This window comes from Suricata suricatta, chromosome 3 (assembly GCF_006229205.1).
Source record: "Suricata suricatta isolate VVHF042 chromosome 3, meerkat_22Aug2017_6uvM2_HiC, whole genome shotgun sequence".
NCBI classification, from domain to species: domain Eukaryota; kingdom Metazoa; phylum Chordata; class Mammalia; order Carnivora; family Herpestidae; genus Suricata; species Suricata suricatta.
Window position 1 is genome coordinate 126,047,887 of NC_043702.1, and position 19,813 is coordinate 126,067,699.

At 42.1% G+C, this 19,813-nt stretch overlaps 1 protein-coding gene across 1 annotated transcript in view; it reads left to right on the plus strand.

Moving 5' to 3' along the window:
• LOC115286662 (60S ribosomal protein L39) overlaps positions 1–19,813 on the plus strand; it is a 140,813-nt gene that overhangs the window by 13,557 nt on the left and 107,443 nt on the right. The window lies entirely within an intron of this gene.

Here is a 19,813-nt window from a genome sequence, read left to right on the forward strand (position 1 = left end):
CCCATGTCGGGCTCTGTGATAACAGCTCAGAGTCTGGAGCCTGCTTCAGATTCTGTGTCTTTCCCTGTCCCTCCCCTGCTAGCACTCTGTCTCTCTCTCTCAAAAATAAGATAAACCGTAAAAAATATTTAAGCCACCTAGTCTGTAGTATTTTGTTATAGTAGCACTTGCAAACTAATACAGGTAACCAAGAACCATTTTTAACAGTAGCTGTTACAATTTGTTTAACTTTTTTAAAATGTGTATTTATTTTTGAGAGAGAGAGCATGAGCATGGGAGGGGCAGAGAGAGAAGGAGACATGGAATCTGAAGCAAGCTCCAGGCTTCAAGCCATCAGCAGAGGGCCCGATGCGGGGCTTGAACCCACGAACCACAAGATCATGACCTGAGCCGAAGTCAGACGCTCAACCAACTGAGCCACCCAGGCACCCCAGTAGCTGTTACAATTTTAACTGAGATTTTATTCACAGAAATTAGGCAAAATTACATGTTCTTGTTTTAATGGTTACTTGATGAGAATTTCTTGAGAATAATATTAAGACCCTGTAGGGATCAAGGGAAGACTGCACCAACATGTGACACTTTGGCGTATTGTTCATTTTAAATAAAAGTCACTTAAAGAGATAACTTATACAAAAGGGACACTCAGACCCTTCTCCAGCCCTCGGAAGGCAGAAAATGAATCTCCCATGTGAAAGTTACCATCCCTGTACAAGGAGGAAAAGAGACATTCTTCTCACTAGAGATGGGAGATTTAGAGCTCAGTAGGTTGTATAAATAACTCTTGTTACTTTTTTTTTAATTTTAGAAGTTTTGTTTAAAGATTTAATTTTAAAGTAATCTATACCTAATATGGGGGCTCAAACTTATAACCCTGAGATCAAGAGTCACATGCTCGACCAACTGAGCCAGCCAGATGCCCTAACTCTTCCTACTTTTTACTACCCCAACTCAAATTCTGTTTAGAATTCCTTAATTGAAACTCCCAAAATTAAGAAGTTTTTTTATCCTGTCAATTCCTCATAGATTTATTGTTTCTTTGGCTGAAAAGTATGAAAACTGCTGCCTTGGTCATTTCTTTGGGTCTCCATTTCATTACTTATCATGTGCACATGATAAAACTTTGGGGTTTTTTCTCCTGTTAATCTGTCTCGTGTAAATTTAATGATTTTTTCATCCAGCTGGAAGACCTTGAGGGTAGAGAAGCATTTTTCTTTCCCTTCAACTCACACTTTGTTTCCTTTTTTTTTTCCCATGAGGGAAGAAAGCATGATCAGTAGTGTGATGAGGATTATTAGGAGTTTGGCTAACAGTCCAGAAATAATCACTGAGAAAAAAAATGGACATATTTAACTAACATCAAGAACAATAAAAATGCAACTACCACTTGTCAAAAAAAAAAAGTTCAACATAAATAGGTAAATCATAAACAGTGGGTACATTTTTGTGGTAAATAAGAATGACAAAACATAGGCTCTCTGTAACCTATAGTAATTGTGTTTTTTTTCTTAATTTTTTAAAAAGTTTATTTATTTTGAGAGAGATAGTGCCCATGAGCCCAGAGGGGCAGAGAGAGAGAGGGAGAGAGAGAATCCTAAGCAGGCTCAATGCTGTCAAGGAAGACCCCAATGAGGGACTCGGGGCTCAGACTCACAATGTGTGAGATAATGACCTGAGCTGAAATCAGGAGTTAGTTGATTAACCAACTGAGCTGTCCAGGTGCCCCAGTAACTGTGTTTTGAATATCACCATCTGGTGACACACGGAGAGCTGTGCCCTTCCTTTCTCGTTTTCAGTCCATGTGGTTCCGGAAAGACCCAAACCCCCAAACTCCAAATTTAACACATAATCCAGGTTAAACCAATCGGTGAATCACATTCTTAGTGCCTCTCCCATACCTCCAACCAGAATGATTGGTTTAGGAATAGACAAATTCTTCAAGAAAGAGGAGGCTTTGCTAGGACATTTAGGAAGGAGAGGGTTTTTTGTTTGTTTGTTTTGTTTTGTTTTTTTATTGGATATGAAGCTAATGAGGCCATAGGGACTGAAACTGTTGCCACCATATTGGTACCATCTTGCTACCATGTGGAATCCAACAATGAGTCCAACACAGAGGAGAGCTGTATTAACACATGGAGAGAGGAAATTCTGACCACATCATTTCAGCCCTAAATCCAGCCATATCTAATATTGGCATTAACCCCAAGTATTTAGAAAATTCTTTACTGCTGTCATTGCTCCTAGCATTGCAATTGTCAGTATCTTTCAACAAGATTGTCAGGTTCTTAATTATAATGACTATTCTGATCTACTGTTAGCATCTGGCAAAGTGCCTGGTATATAAAGGACAAGGTACATGTATTTTCACTAAATGGATATTGAATTAAGATGCTGTCCTATTTTAAAGATGCCTTAAAAACTAATCCAACTTCCCCTGTGATTTTGACTTTTCACAACATTATGAAGATATTTTCTAGTCCAAGGTGAATGCATGACTAACGCAGAACTCACTAATATCCTCCTAGTATCACGACTCCCTATTTTTGGTGGGTGATACATTTTATACACTTCCAAACACCCCCTTAGCAACTAAAGTTGCAAAAATATACTCAAACGTCGTATTTTTATCCTCATCAGCTCATATACTATGTATCATCTCAGCTCGGAAGCCCCACTAGCAATCTACTTTGGAAGTCCCGGTTTGCCGTCCTCCTACTCAGGAAGGAACACAATCTCCAGAGTGACATTATTCGTTTGCTCATTCTTTCCTTTGCGTGTTCACTATATCATTAATCTACTGATACCTATCAAATACCCATAAACTTAGAGGTTTAAAACACTACTTACGGAGTTCCTCACTCTATAGGGTGGCAGTTTCCTCTTATCTCCACTGGGCAGTCGGTCATTCACGTCTCAATTGGACTGTCTCATGTGCCGGCTGAATTGGCTGAGAGCCAGCTGTTCTATGGTGACCTTAGTTGGGACAACGCAGTCTGCTCCATGTACTGACTTATTATTCTATCCTGAACGTTAACTCAAAGTGAACCATGAAACATAAAAACCGTATGTTCAGGTTGTCACAGGGTAGGCAATACCAAGAGAAATTACTGATAAGACTGGAATAAAAATCAAATCTGGATTTAATGAAGGAGAGACTGTATTCAAAAGCATTATTGCATTGAGGGGAAAGGTTTATTACAAGTGAGGGAGGGCAATTATAGCAACAGGAAGAAGCCTTTGACCACAAAGTGTGCAAGCAACACTCAAGACAGGCAAAAGGGAAGAGTAAACAAAGCTAAAAAGAACTAGATGTAGGGAAATGGGGTGAATGGGTGGTGTGAAACGTAATTATTGAAAACCTCACTAAAGTGACATTAGGAGGTTTTGGCCACACCAGTCATAGTCAATTGCAAACCCAATAGTAAGAGATGGACTTTGACTTTAGGACTTGACCTTACATAGACTTGACTGTGCATGTGGATACTACTCTGCTATTCCAGCCAAAGGAAGAGAAGCTTTTCTCCCCAACTCCCCCTTCTCTGTAACAGTTGAGCCAATGAGCAGCCACCACATTTCGAACTTCCAGTTTACTCCAATGTGAGTTTAGTTTATAACAGGCTTCTCGACTTACCTCTTTGCTCCTTAAAAAAAGGTGCCTCTCCAGACGTCTGGCTGGCTCAGTCTAAAGAGTATGTGACTCTTTTTTTTATTAAAAAAATTTTCTTAATGTTTTATTTATTGTTGATACAGAGAAAGACAGAGCATGAGAGGGGGAGGGGCAGAGAGAGGAGACACAGAACTGGAAGCAGGCTCCAGGCCCTGAGCTACCTGTCAGCACAGAGCCTGATGCAGGGCTCGAACCCACAGACATGAAATCTGACCTGAGCCAAAGTCGGAGGCTTAACTGACTGAGCCACCCAGGCATCACAAGAGTATGTAACTCTTGATCTAGGGGTCCTGAGTGTAAGCCCCATGTGGGGTGTAAAAATTACTTAAGAAAAAAAAAACCTTAAAAAAAAAAGCCTACCTCTCTTTTATTCCCCAGACTTGGGTAAGGGTTTACTGTGTCATTGTTTGTCCCAGATTTCATTCTCTTTTATTCCCCAATAACCCCATCTTTGGCTGGTGAGGTAACTGGCAGTTTTGATTTTTAAGGTTAACAGTGGCATATTCAAGTAGTAGATCAGAGAATATTTTATTTTGTAAGGACGCAGATCTGAAGCAAACTGACTCTATGACAGGTTTCAAGTTTCCCTCTGACCCTGAAGGCCTAAGTGTCAGTTTCTCAGAATCATTAGACAATAGAAGGGCACACATTGCCCAAGGCAGGAGGGACCACCCTTGTAATACCCAATCAGGAAAGGCCAGCTAACACCCTTAACATTTCTAAGGGCAGGCCTAGAAGGCTAGTTACACCCTATAAGAGGGTCCTGGGCCCACTCTGTGATTGGTCAATACTCTAAATGTTGTGATTGGCTCCCACCAAAAGTAACAATGTATGGTTAAAGTTACTGCCAATATTGATAGGCGATAGTGATTGGGTCACTATACCTGTGTCACAATTTCCTGTAACTCCCCCTTCCCAAACCCATAAAGTCCCTACCCCTCCTTTGTTCGGGGCTCTCAGCATGGATCCATTGCACTTGTAAGGTCTTTGAGCCCCGAGTTTAGGTTCTGCGAGCCTAAACCCTTAATAAAGCCCTTTGCTTTTGCATGCGTGACTCGGTCTCCCTGGCGGTTTCTGGTTTTGGGGGATGATAATGAAATCTTGGGCATAAGAATTTTACCCTGACGCCTGTTTGTTCTCAGGGGAATGCGTACTGGTCGGGTTGAGGATGGGCCAGAGTTTAGGGGCCTGGGGTAAGGAGACAGATTAACAGAAAAAAAAATTTTTTTTAATGTTTATTTCATTTTTGAGAGAGAGCGAGGGAGGATGGGACAGAGAAAGAGGGAGACAGAGAATCTGAAGCAGGCTCCACACTGATACCAGACAGCCCTACCCAGAGCTCAAACTCATTAACTGTGAGATCATGACCTGAGCAGTCGAAGTCACCCGCTTAACCAACCGTGCCACCCAGGTGTCCACCCCAACTGATTTTTTTAATGTTGTTTTAGTTACTTAATGGGAGCCCCACAGATATATGAGATTGAAAGGGTCCTAGAGGATTGAGGCTTATAGACACCATGAGCTAAGGAAAAGCTTGGGGCTTGAGGCTTCAACAAAGCAGAAAGGCAATTCACAGGAAGTTCAGAAAAAATGTTTGGTAAACAAAGGCTGCCTGGCCTGGCAAGTAATAGCTTTCTTCAGGTAACAGGCCCCTTTCTAATGTAAATTTCCTTTACCATTGTGGATTTCTCTTGCTGGAAGGTGATACCTGTTTTCAGAGCTTCTCTTGGGTCTAAACTTTCTTAAAAATAATCAGTTCAAAATAATCCTTCTACCAAAGAGGCACATTTTGGGGTGGCATATTCTGCTACTCTTCAAATTGCTAAATTGTTTTTATGATAATAAATCTCACAAAATCCTATCTTTTAAGAATGGATAGTAGAAAAGAGCCTGGAAGAAAGGTGATCCCTCATTATGGTAAGAAAAAACTTTGTATGTCTTCAAAGATATGATTATTTCATACTTTCCAAAGGAAAAGGACAGGAAGGCTAACTTTTCCTGACTTCCATGAAGTTAACTGCAGAATTTTTGGTTGTTAGGAGGGAATAATGTTTAAATGTGGACATCCTCATGGCAGTAGGCAGCAAGAGAATGAACAGAGATGTTCTATTAATACAAGGGAACGTGTGTGGGTGTCTGTGGTACAGCCGTGACTTAAATCACTGCTAACTTAGGAAGTGGGGGCTATCGTGTGATTTGGGTGCAGGTCAGGCTCTTTGTCACAGGATGCTGGTAAGACCGCGGCCCAGTAGTCCTTGCCACAGCTTGGAAGCCTGGGTTTCTTGCCAGGAGAGACAAGCCCAGGGGGTCTCAGGCTGCTGCCTTCCTCCACTTCACTGAACACTCAGCACCTACAGCAATCAGGAGTCTCAGAGAAGCATGCTCTGTTCTTTTTTTTTTTTTTAATGTTTTTTTATTTATTTTTGAGAGACAGAGAGAGTGCGAGCAGGAGAGGGTCAGAGAGAGGTAGATACAGAATCTGAAGCAGGCTCCAGGCATTGAGCTGTCAGCACAGAGCCCAACATAGGGCTCAAACCCACCAACCGTGAGATCATGACCTGAGCTGAAGCCGGACGCTTAACCCACTGAGCCATCTAGGTGCCCCAAGAATGCCCTGTTCCTAACCCCAGCTCAAGAGCTCTAGCACAGAAATTTTGCTTAGGGAGAAAAGCAGTCCATAGAAGTTTCTTCCTAATCATCATCGGGGAGAGATGGAAGCCCCCCGCTTCGAAAATAACTGACTTCGTTCTTTTTTGTTTGTTTGTTTTTAATATTTATTTTGAGAGAGAGCCAGTAGGGGAAGGGCAGAGAGAGAGAGAGAGAGAGAGAGGGAAAGAGAATCCCAAGAACGTTCAGTGCTGTCAGCGCAGAGCCCAATGTGGGATTCAAACTTATGAACCCATTAGATTGCAACCTGATCTAAAGTAAGAGTCACTTAACCAACTGAGTCACCCACGCACTTCAGAAAAGACTTCTAAGGGAGCTTGCAGAAGTTCAAGCATTAGCGCTTGAATAGTAGAGGTTGTGGTGAAAGGCAATTGGAGAGAGATTCCTGAATTTCATGAAGATACAGACTAGATTGTAGGCTGGCTAGTTTGTGAGAGAGATCCAAGGAATAGGACAACAGAAAGGAATTCTCTTTGAGTCAGAAAATATATCAAACTTAACTTCAGAAACTATGTCTTTAAAGGAAGTCACCATTTGGGGGCACCTGCGTGGCTTAGTCGGTTAAGTGTCCAATTTTGGTTCAGGTCATCATCTCGTGGTTTGTGAGTTCGAGCCCTGCATCGGGCTCTGTGCCAACAGCTCAGAACCTGGAGCCTGCTTCTGGGTCTGTCTCTGCCTTTTCCTCTGCCTCTTCCCTGCTCATGCCCTGTCTCCCTCTGTCTCTCAAAATTCTTGGAAATTAAAAAAAAAAAAGACAATGTTATTGAATTAGTTTGCAGAACAATTTATGCCCAAGGACAAGTGAAAAAAATAGAGCAATTGGCGGGCAATTAGCGTTTAACAGCTCTATGTGGTGAAGGAAAGTAAGGGAGAGTGCAAGGTGACCATGGGCATCCTTAAGGAGTGATGTGAAAGGTTCAGTACCCTGTGTGTGTGTGTGTGTGTGTGTGTGTGTGTGTGTGTGTGTGTGTATTGAGGAGTGAGGAGGGGACTAGAGGTCCCTAAAATAATCTGGTAAATCACTGAACAAATTGAAGGAGAGGCACTTGCTGCTAGAGTTGCTGCTAGCAATCTGGACTAGCATGGTAGCCAAAATTAATGCCCTTTCTAAAGGTGGAAATGTTTGGATACAAATAAATGACAATCAAATGACAAATGGACAGAAGGAGAAATAATAGTTAAGCATAAAAAACAAATACGTAGGTTAGGAAATAACAAATCCAACATTGTATTAACACCTTGAGAGAGAGGAAGAGAGAGAGGAAGCTGAAGCTATGTTTCCTGAGGCTATCCCGGCTTTTGGAACCCGACCAGGTCAGATGGGAGTCTGCAAACCTGAGTCTGGGAGACATTCTGGTCGTAAAATCTGTTGATGAACTGGATCAACTGTTAATGGCTAAACTGAACTTTAATAATAGCATCTTTTGACTAGTATTTTCAGGCTACATCTACTGCCAAGGTATTATTTGGGAGGAAATTTCCAAGAATTGCTTCCTACTGAGACTTTAAGCCATTTGGTATATAGCTCCCAGCACACTGATTGCTGTGTAACTATAAACCTTGATCAAATGCTTGCAAAAGTCTCTGGTTATAAAGGCAAAAATGTAATGGCAGTGTGCCCAACAGGCCACACTGTGTTATACACATCACAATCACCCTTGTTTTGGGGGATAGAAAGCTATTAATCAAAATAAGAGAAAACAATGGGCTCCTAATGACATTAATGCATTGGGCATCAAGTGGTAGATCTGAGATTCTCTAAGGAAGGGTCCCATCCTGAGAGGAAGAAGGCTACGGGAGGCCTTACGGCATACTCAAACTAAATTGCAGACGGTTTTGACTATCATTCATTTAACTCTATACGGGGTGCCCAACATTTTGGGTGGAAAATGTGTATCTTAACCATATGCAAGCCAATAGTACATAATGGAAACAACACACATGGTGTATCAAACAATGGCCCACAAGTCAGAAAAGAGCCTTAGAGGATATAGATGCCAGTCTAGCTATCCTGAGACAGTAGAATTTGTTTTTGATGAAGAGCAGCAGTCAGAGGAAAAAGATTAACTAGAATAGGCAGATTAGAGGGAGTTCTCTTCCTGGAGGAAGACAATGGAGAGGAGTCAGCCTGGAGAAGTAACAAAGCATCAGCAAAGTGTATTTGGCCGACTCAACAGATAATGCTGGATAATGCCTGTTCCCTGACCAAAAAGTTTCTCTTGACTAATTTAATACAGAGAGAAGCTGAAATGACAATAGAGCAAGAGATCCTAGCCTGAGGTTTAACAGGCACATCCGTACAGATTTTTCCTTTTTTTTTTTTCAAGTTTTTTAAAGTTTATTTGTTTATTATGAGAGAAGGCAAGCAGAGAAGGGGCAGACAGAGAGGGAGAGAGAGAGAGAGAGAGAAAGAGAATCCCAAGCAGATTTTGCACCATCAGCGTGGAACATGACTCGGGGCTCTAACCACAAACCGTGAGATCGTGACCTGAGCCAAAACCAAGAGCCAAAAGCTTAACTGACTGAGCCCCCCAGATGCCCCAAATCTTTTTTTTTAAATATTTATTTTGAGAGAGAGAGAGCAAGTGTGAGCAGGGGAAGGGCAGGGAGAGAGAGTGAGAGAGAGGATCCCAAGCCGGCTTGGCACGCTTAGCACCTGGCCCAAGGCAGGACTCAAACCTGGGAACCATGAGATCATGACCCCAGCTAAAATCCAGAGCTGACGCTTAACGGATTGAATTACCCAAGTGCCCCCATTCCTGTGTAATCATACGACCTTCAAGCTTATGGAAGTTCCCAATAGAGGCACTTGTAATTTACACTGAGGTGTCATGACTGCTCATGCCCCCACATAGGTTGAAATAAAACATATTCTGCAGTATAATTAATAGGGATAATGAAACTGCTATAGAAATGTAATACTGGATGGAAATTAAGATGGACACACTAGTGCTTCGGCAAAGCTTGACTTTAAACTGAACAAATTTTTCTCTTCCTCCTCTCGAAGCCCCTACACCTTCACTTATTTTTCTGTAGAATCCTTTGTTCCGGGAACTTGGTATCAATGTTGATACTTAGTAATGAGACTCAGATAGCCCGGGCCAGTGCTAGTCATGAGATCACCTCAAAGACATAACCAACGTGGCTGGCAGCATGTACCCGACCCAGATCCTGTGTTTTCCTATAAAACCCCTCAGCCTTTTACCCTGGGCAGGCTTGCAGTCTTGGAGGCATCCGCCTGCTGCAGTCTCCTTTGCCTGGCCAAGGAATAAACTCTCTTCTTTTTTCAAAAAAATTTAAAAATATTTATTTTTGAGAAGCGGGGCGGGGCGTGTGTGTGTGTGTGTGTGTGTGTGTGTGTGTGTGTGTGCGCGCGCGCGCGTGCGCGGGTGCAGAGATAGAGGGAGACACAGAATCCTGAGCAGGATCCAGGCTCTGAGCTGTGAGCCCAGAGCCCAATACAGGGCTCTAACTTACAAACTATGAGATTATGACCTGAGCTGAGTCGCACCCTTAACTAAGTGAGCCGCCCAGGTGCCCCTCTCTTCTTTATATATAAACTCTGCCTTTGTGTTACATATTCCAGCTCCAGGGCATAACTGCTGGTTTTCAACAGTAGGAACTATTCGAAAGACCATGTCCTACCCTTTGGAAAGAGGTGCTCCCCCTGCTATATTTTACACACAATAAAAACCAGTCTCAGTATATGAGATGAGGGTGATTGACTTTTTCCTACATTTTTGTTTAATGTTTATTTTTGAGAGAGAGAGAGCACAAGTGGGGCAGGGGCAGAGAGAAGGGGACAGAGTATATGAAGTAGGCTCTGTGCTGACAGCAGCAAGCCTGATGCGGGGCTTGAACCTGTGACTGCGAACCATGACCTGAGCTGACATCGGAGGCTCAACCAACTGAGCCACGCAGGTGCTCTGGTGATTGACTTTTTAAAAATTAACATTAACCCATGTGAAACCAAATAAAGGAAATCTTATTTCAAGTGGATTCAGCAGGGGCACCTGGGTGCCTCAGTGTGTTAACTGACTCTTGATTTTGGCTCAGGTCACGATCTCAGGGTTTGATGGCTTCGGGCTCTGCGTTGGGCTCTGTGCTCACAGTGCAGAACCTGCTTGGGATTCTCTCTCCCTCCCTCTCTCTGGCCATCACCCACTTGTGCTGTTTTAGTCTCTCTCTAAATAAATAAATAAAGTTTTCTTTTTAATTGAAAAATAAAAGTAAAATGGACTCAGGAGGCCAGAAGGGGAGCTCCCACACCCTGCCACTTATCAGTTGCAGACCCAACAGGAAGAGATCTACCTTGCCTCCTTCCTGAGCAAAGAGCTCAGTCAGTAAAAAATACCACAACTCAGCTCACAAGGATCCCCCACGCCTGAACACTTGCTTTCTTTCCTCCAGTGGACTTTCCTTCAAAGAAGTCCCTCCCAACTGCCTCCTTTTCTCTATAAAGTTACATTCCTCTCCTTTGATCTGTGGATTTGCCCTTGGTTTGCTATAGTGTGCTTGTCCCTCATTGCAATTTCTCCGCTATTCCCTATTAAACCGTTTTGCTAGTAAAATAACTGTTTTAAGGTCAACACCCAGATATAACCAACTCATGACCAACTGTAGTGATACCTGTCCTTAATGATATCTGTTAGATGGACAAGCGTAGATTCTGTCAGGAATATGAAGCATGTACCTGTTACTAATTTGTTTGGTAAAGAATCTGAATTGCACTATGACCGTGGGGCAATATGGTATAATGCTGCTATTGTTGGGAAGATGTAACTACCTCATGTCAATAAGTCTTATGTTGGGGTGTCTGACTGGTTTAGTTGGTAGACCTCGTGATTCTTGATCTGAAGATCATGAGTTCAAGTCCCATATTGGGTGTGGAGCTACTTAAAATTTGAAAAGAATAGTAAGTCTTACGTTAATATTGATATTGGTGGTTAAATGTATTGGGAGATTGAGTCAAAGCCTCCTCAGGGTGTAATATCTATGGAAAATGGCTGGCCTGAGAAGGAATTAGACCTAGCTACCCATCACGGATATCCATGCTAACTAGTTCTGCACATCTTCATCATAAGGTACTGAGAGCAGTAGATCAAGGGGTGGGGGGTGGTAAACTAGTACAAGAATATGAAAATGTTTATAATAGCTTTATAGGACAAATTAGTTGTTTCTTTAAATCTATTCCTGCTTCACACTGGCCTCTCCAAATGTCAGGCATATTTGTGTTCATACTATTGCTGGCTCTGTCCTATGAATGCTACACGAAATGTAACTGTTTTGATAGGTATGGCTTATTTTGCTGTAAGGCATCTGTGGGAAAAAAATGCAGGGGGTGGTCTGTGATACTGTGATATAAAAAGAAGTATATATTTTGGTCTTCATCTGTGGTTCTGTTATGCCCAAGTTTCCAATATCGTCCTCAAAAACCAGAGACTGCCGGGGAGACCGAGTCACGAATAAAAAAGCAAAGGGCTTTATTATTATGGGCTTATAAGCTCGGGCTCACAGACTTCACCAGGGCAGTGGATCCGTGCTGAGAGCCCCGAACAAAGGCGGCGCAGGGCTTTTATGGGTTTGGGAAGGGGGAGTTACAAGAAATTGTGACATAGGTACAGGGGTCCAATCATTATAGCATAACATCATTGGCAGCAACTTCAACCATACATATTGTCCAGAGTGTTCGCTACTTTTGGTGGGACCCAATCACAACATTTAGAGTGTTAACCAATTACAGAGTAGACCCAGGACCCAGGACCCTCATGTAGGGCTTGACCAGCCTTAAGCAATAGGTGATTATCTATAGCTTCTATCTTTAGGCCTGCCCTTAGAAATGTTAAGGGTGTTAGCTGGCCTTTCCTGATTGGGTGTTACAAGGGTGGTCCCTCCTGCCTTGGGCAATGTGCACTTGTGCACCCTTTTATTATCTAATGAGTCTGAGAAACCGACACCTAGGCCTCCAAGGTCAGGGGAAACTTGAAGCCTGTCATAGAGTCAGTTTGATTCAGACCTGTGTCCTTACAGTTCCTGGCTCTCAGCTCACAAGACCCTTGTTATTTCCCAAGAGATGAGAGCAATGGGGCATCTTTTGTTATGATATTTGTTTTTTGTCTTTGGTTCCAGAAATAGTTTTAGAGTGGTAAAGGTGAAATGGGTGGTTTTTGTTATTCATAAAAAACCCTTTCAATTAGACTTGAGTTTCAGTCAAGGTGATGATTTTTGGAAAGCTCTTAGGTGACATATGCCTGGCTGCTAGTTGCCTGGGGGATTGACCAGGGTGATTAGAGTGTTGGAACTTTAAGCCTCACCTGCCAACCTCCAAGGAAGGGAGAGGGGCATGAGGTTACATTGCTTGCAGCCAATGATTTAATCAACCATGCCTATATAAGGAAGTCTCTATGAGAACTTCAAAGAATGAGGCTCAGAGAGGGGTGCATAGGTGGCTCAGTTGGTTAGGCATCGGACTATTCGTCTTAGCTCAGGTCTTGATCTCAGGGTTGTGAGTTCAAGCCCTTCACTGGGGGTTGGATGAGGAGCTTCCTTAAAAAAAGGTGGGCGGCAGGGGGAGGGGCGCCTGGGTGAGTCAGCGTCTGACTCTTGGATTTAGCTCAGGTAGTGATCTCACAGTTTAGTGAGCTTAAGCCCAGCATCAGGCTCTGTGCTACCAGCTTGGAGCCTGCTTGAAATTCTCTCTCCCTTGCTCTCTGCCCCTCCCCCACTCGTGCTGTCTCTGTTTCTCTCAAAATAAATAAATTAACTTAAAAAATTATTTAAAAAAAGAAAGGTTCAGGGAGCAGGTTGTTGGACAAGAAAGCATCCATATGTCAGGATGATGGCATATCCATGGGGATAGAATGTCCTGACCCTTCCAGACCCCACCCTATGTATCTCTTCACCTGGTTGTTTCATATCCTTTAATATCTTTTGCAATAAACTGGCAATCTAGTAAGTAAACTGGTTTCCCCAGTTCTCTTTGCTGCTCTAACAAATTCATCAAATCTGAGGATGGAGTTGTGAGAACCTCTGATTCATAGCCAGTTGGTCAGAAGTATAGGTAATCACCTGGACTTGATGATTAGTGTCTGAAGTGGCATGTGGGTGGCCAGTCTTGGGAGACTGAGCCCTTAACCTGTGGGATCTGATGCTAACTCTAGATCGTGTCAGAGCTTAACTCAACTGTAGGACACCCAGCTGGTGTTGCAGAATCGCTTGGTCTGCGGGAAAAACTCCCATATATTTGGTGACTGGAAGTGAAGTAGTATTGATAGTATAGGAGTATTCTGTGAGTAGAGTGGTAAGAAACCAAGTGTTTTCTCTAACCAAACAAATAAGCAAATATCAGTAACAGCCCTGGAAGGGAGGAGGAGGAACAATATGAGATATGCTAAAATATATTATCAAAAATGTCCATTTTGGGGCCACCTGGTTGTCTCAGTCTGTGGAGCATATGAGTCTTACTCTTGGGGTCATGGGTTCAAGCACCACTTTGGGGTTAGTGTTTATTTTTATTTTTCTAATGTTTTTTATAATTTATTTTTGAGAGAGAGAGAGAGACATTGTGAACAAGGGTGGGTCAGAGAGGGAGGGAGACACAGAATCCGAAGACAGGCTCTAGGCTCTGAGCTGTCAGCACAGAGCCTGACGCGGGGCTCGAACCCACGAACTGCGAGATCATGACCTGTGCCAAGCCAGATGCTCAACTGACTGAGTCACCCAGGCGCCCCAGAGTTTACTTTAAAAAATAAATTAGGGGCTTCTGGGTGGCTGAGTCAGTTAAGTGTCTGACTTCGGCTCATGTCATGATCTTGAGGTCTGGGCGTTTAAGCCCTGTGTTGGAGTCTGTGCTGACAGCTCAGAGTCTGGAGCCTGCTTTGGATTCTGTGTCTCCCTCTCTCTCTGCCCCTCCCCACTCATGCTCTGTCTCTCTGTCTCTCAAAAAATACATACACATTAAGAAATTTTTTTACATAAACTGAAAAAAATTAAAAATGTCCATTTTCCAAAAAATTTTAGGTTTGCAAGGAAACAGGCCATTGTGATGCATATGTACAACAGAAACTACCTATGAAAGCTACTACATGTCAGATTTAATAGAAAAACACTTCAAAGTGCCATTGTTAATATGTTCACAGGACTGAAGGAAAGTATGATGAGAGAAGTAAGGAAAGTAGCATGATAATATTGCATTAGATAGAGAACACTGCTAACCAGGACATGAAAGAAAAGCCCAATGCAAATTCTGTTTGAACTTGAAGTTGAAAAGTATAATAATTGAAACAAAAATTCACTAGAGAAACTCAACAGAGATTTGATTGACAGAATAAAGAATTAGCAAGATTGTTGGTTTATACCCTTCCTGGGAGGTATATTCTGAAACTGGCCCTCATACTCGGAGAGCAGGGAGAGATGGGAAAGAGAGCGAGGCGGCAGTTTCAATAAACAAAGGAGACTTAACCTACGAGGTTTGTCTTGGGCCCCAGCAAGAGGAATGGATCTTCATATCTGCCCCCTAAATCTTAAAAGTTTATAGAGAAGTCTGTCCTGACTGGGCTTGGTCATACATACTGTGCAAGTGTTTTCAACACATCACCCTCTGAGGCTTGGTCCTTGGACCAGCCTCTGGGAGCAGGAAAGGCAAGTGGAAATCACATTCCAAGGACAGGAGAGGGAGGGAGGAGCCTTGGAGTCCAGCACAGGGGTCAAGTCAGCAGTCACATCTTTCTGATGACCTTCCACAACAAAGATAGATTGAAAAACTTCCTGTAAGTACACGTTAGCTCCATCCTAAACATTTAATATATGTTTGTTACTCGTTTCAAATACTTATTAATTTTTCTTATGATACCTTTTTTGATTAGTTATTTTAGAAGTTTATTGTTTAACCTGCAAATATTTGAGACTTTTAACAGAATTTTCCAAGAATTTTTTTTTAACATTTATTTATTTTTGAGAGACAGAGAGAGACAGATCATGAGCAGGGGAGGGGCAGAGAGAGAGGGACACACAGAATCAGAAGCAGGCTCCAGGCTCTGAACTGCCAGCACAGAGCTTGATGAGGGGCTTGAACCCACAAACTGTGAGATCACAACCTGAACTGAAGTTGGATGCCCAACAGACTGAGCCACCCAGGCGCCCCAATTCTTCTTTTTTTTTAAAGTTTATTTTTATTTATTTTGAGAGAAATAGAGAGCAAGCAGGAGAGGGGCACAGAGAGAGGGAGATAGAATCCCAAGCAGGCTCCACATGCTGTCAGCACACCAATGCAGGGCTTGAACTCACAAACCGGGGAATAGGACCTGAGCGAAGTCAAGAGTTGGACGACTGGGGCACCTGGGTGGCTCAGTCAGTTAAGCATCCGGCTTCGGCTCAGGTCATGATCTCACAGTTCGTGGGTTTGAGCCTCGCATCGGACTCTGTGCTGACAGCTAGCTCAGAGCTTGGAGCCTGCTTTGGATTCTGTATCTGCCTCTCTCTCTGACCCTCTCCTGCTCACACTGTATCTCTCTGTCTCAAAAAAAAGAATGTATTCTCTAAAATTGCAAACTTAAAAATATTGAGATTTTTTTGTCCTGACATAAGGGCTTTCTTGGTTAATGCTCTACGTGCACATGGAAAAAATGTGAATTCTGCTGTTAGTGGATAAATGGTTTTCTAACAGTGACTAATGTTAGAGTGTTCAATAGTTATTTTTAGGTCTTCCACATCCTTCTAGATTTTTATCTAGTTATTAAAGAGGAAATTGGTATTTCTACTTCTGGTTGTCGATTTGTCTATTTGTCTCTTTAGTTCAGATTTGCATTTTATATATATATATTATTTTTAATGTTTTTAATTTATTTTTGAGAGACAGAGAGAGACAGCACGAGTAAGGCAGTCAGAGAGAGGGAGATACAGAATCCAAAGCAGGCTCCAGGCTCTGAGCTAGCCGGCAGCACAGAGCCCGACATGGGGCTTGAACCAATGAACCATGAGATCATGATCTGAGCCGAAGCCCAGGGCTTAACCAACTGAGCTACCCAGGCGCCCCTATATATATTTTTACGTAGACTTCAAGCGCAGTGTGGAGCCCAAAGTGGGGCCCAAATTCACAACCCTGAGATCAAGATCCAGAGCTCAGGACTTCAGCTGAGATCAAGAGTCAGATGCTTAATAGACTGAGCCACTCAGGGTCCTCTGGTTTCTTCTATTTTTAAGCTCAGTTATTAACCACTTACATTTTAGGTTTGCTATGTCTTCATTCATCATTATAAATGTCTCTATTTCTGATGAATCTTTCTGTCTTTAGTATGTTAAGTCTAATATTAACATGACTGTTTCAGCTTTCTTTTACATCCCATTTATATGATATATCTTTTTTCATTATGTTCCTTTTGACTTATTTATGTTTTTGTTTTACATTTAATAAAACCACGAATATGGTCGGATTTAGGTCTATTCTTTTTGTTATTTGCTTTCAATGTGCCAATGCTATTATTTTGCTTTTCTCTTTTTCCTTTCCTGACTTCTTTTGGGTTAATCGAATATTAATTTAGTATTCTAGGGTAATCATTCTGTTGGCTTTTCAGCTATATTTCTTTACGTTATTTTTGAGGGTTGCCATCAAGATTACAATACGAATGCCAACCGTAGTTCACTTACAGTTAATATTATGCAATACTTTATAAAATATGTGACACTTGGTGTGCCTGGGTGGCTCAGTCAGTTGAACATCTGACTCTTGGTATTGGCTCTGGTCTCTCTCCCTCAAAAATAAATAAACATTACAACATTTTTTAAAAGAAGAAAGGAAGAAAGCAGCATCTCTGGGGCAGGTGGGTGCAGTTAAGCATCTGGCTTTGGCTCAGATCATGATCTCAAGGCTTGTGAGCAGGGACAGAGAGAGATGGAGACACAGAATCTGAAGCAGGCTCTAGGCTCTCTCTCTGTCCCTCCCCTGTTCTCTGTATCTCTTAAAAATAAATGAAAACAAACAAACAAAAAAGAAGACATGAAATTCCTGAAGTTCCAAGGATGTTTCTGAGATGCTGGTCTGGGTCTTCAATGTGTGATCATAATTTGACTCTCAGCTCTCGGCAGGCAACTCCTACTAGAACTTGTGCGGTTCTGTCCTGGGCTCATGGCCCTGGCCCCACAGTGAGTCCCACACCAACATCTGGGGACTCTTCTCAGATATGCTGCCGCACAAATTCTAGGCACTTCTGAAGTCTCTAACTTTTGTCTGTCTTCTCAGCTGAAAAGAACATTGTTCCACCAGGCCTCCACTTCCCCTGCACAAGAATGTCTCCTGACAGACAGCTGAGGTGATGTTGGGACCCCGCGGCCCCCGCCTTTAAATGCAAAGTTTAGTCAGAAACTGACTGTTATTCATGCCTGAACACAATATTTTGTCCCTATTTGGGTTGGATTTGATAGTCTGGTATTAATTTCTCTGCCACGTCTAGAAGCAGAAGGTTCTGCACGATATTTTAGAAATGCAACGGACTAAATGCAATGTGGTCCTGGAGTAGAAATAGGAGATTTATTTTCTTTTTCTTTGTTTAAAAATTTTATTTTTGATGTAATCTCTACACCCAATGTGGGGGTTGAACTTCTACCCCGAGATCAAGAGTTATAGACTCCACCAACTGAGTCAGCCAGGTGCCCCAAGAGCATTACTTGAAAAGCAAGCAAAATCAGAGGCGCCTGGGTGGCTCAGTCGGTTAAGCATCTGACTTTGGATCAGGTAGTGACTTCGCAGTTCGTGGTTTGGGCCCTGCATCGGGGTCTGTGCTGACAGCTCAGAGCCTGGAGCCTGTCTTCAGATTCTGTGTCTCCCTCTCTCTCTGATCCTCCCCTGCTCACTCTGTCTCTCAAAATTAAATAAAAAACATAAAAAAGAAATTTAAAAAAACAGGCAAAATCAAAATAAAGTTTGGGATTAGTTTAATGATAATGTACCAAAATTAATCTTTTAGTTTTGGCAAATGTACCATGGTTATGTATATTAACTTTAGGAAGAACTGGGTGAATGGAACACAAGAATTCTCTATTAATTTTTAAAAACTTTCTTGTTATCTAAAATTAACTAAAAACTAATTATCTATTAAAAATATAGTGTTGGATTCTAAGGCTATTAAAAATAGTAGCTGACAGTTACATAGCACTACTATATGATAAGTATTGTTTTAAGTTCTTCACATATATTAACTTACTCCTGCCTCACCAGTGAATCAACCCTGTATGATAAGTGCTCTTAACATCTGTATTTTATAGGAGAAATTTCAGCATAGAGAGATTAAGTTAGTAAATAGCAGAACTAGAATTTTAATTCTGCAATCTGGTTCAATTGTTCAGGATTCTAACCACCATGTATTACTTACTCAGGTTAGGAGTAAGAGATGCTACTTTCTTATTTTATTTTATCTTATTATTTTATTTTATTTTATTTATTTTATTTTATGTTGATTTATTTTTGAGAGAGAGAGAGACAGAGCATGAATAGGGGTGAGGCAGAGAGAGGCAGACACAGAATCTGTGCTGTCAGCACAGAGCCAGACTCAGGGCTTGAACTCAGATACTGCGAGACCGTGACCTGAGATGAAGCCTGATGTTTAACCGGCTGAGCCACCCAGGCATCCTGTGGTGGAGCTTTCTAATACCTACTGGCTAATACCTAATACCTACCTAATACCAATTCTGCTTCAGTTGATGCTGGAGTAAATTGAAGGGTGCAGTATGAAAAGAGAAATTACACAGGAACAAGACACCAAAGTATCAGAGGAAGGCACTTAGACCACACAGTCTGTCTAATACAATATCACATAAGTCTCCCATAAATTTTGTTCCTTATTACCAAGAAATAGGGGCAGAAAAGGAAGAGGGGGAAGAAACACTACATATTTATTCTCAAAGAAGCTGCATTAATAGAGAAGTAATTAAATTTTCCTCAGGGTGATCATTTCCCCTAAAAATGTGTCCCTATATCCACTATGTGAGGACTTTGAACCTCTCGGTGGTAAAAGAAAATACAGTTTTATTTTTGCAATGCACCATCATGTGTGAATTTCAAATCTGCTGCAAATACACATCTTGCTTTGTCACTTTGTTGTTGGAAAGTAGTGTCTTCTCAGTCTCTTAAAGCCCAAGTTCTTGCAACAGCCTGCAGGACCTTCTCCCTAGCTCTCCGACTGGTCTGCGATCTCTCCTTTGCTCTCCTTGCTTCAGTCATTTCTTTCCTTTTTTTTCTTTTAACTTTCTTAAACATTTATTTATTATTGAGAAACAAAGAGAGAGAGAGGAGAGAGAGAGAGAGCGCGAGCGCGAGCATGAGGAGGGGAGGAGCAGAGAAATGGGGAGACACAGAATCTGAAGCAGGCTCCAGGCCCAACCCAGGCTTGAACCCAAAAAATTGCGAGATCATGACCTCAGCTGAAGTCAGACGCTTAACCGACTGAGCCACCCAGGCCCCTCTCCATTCATTTCTTTAAAAATTGT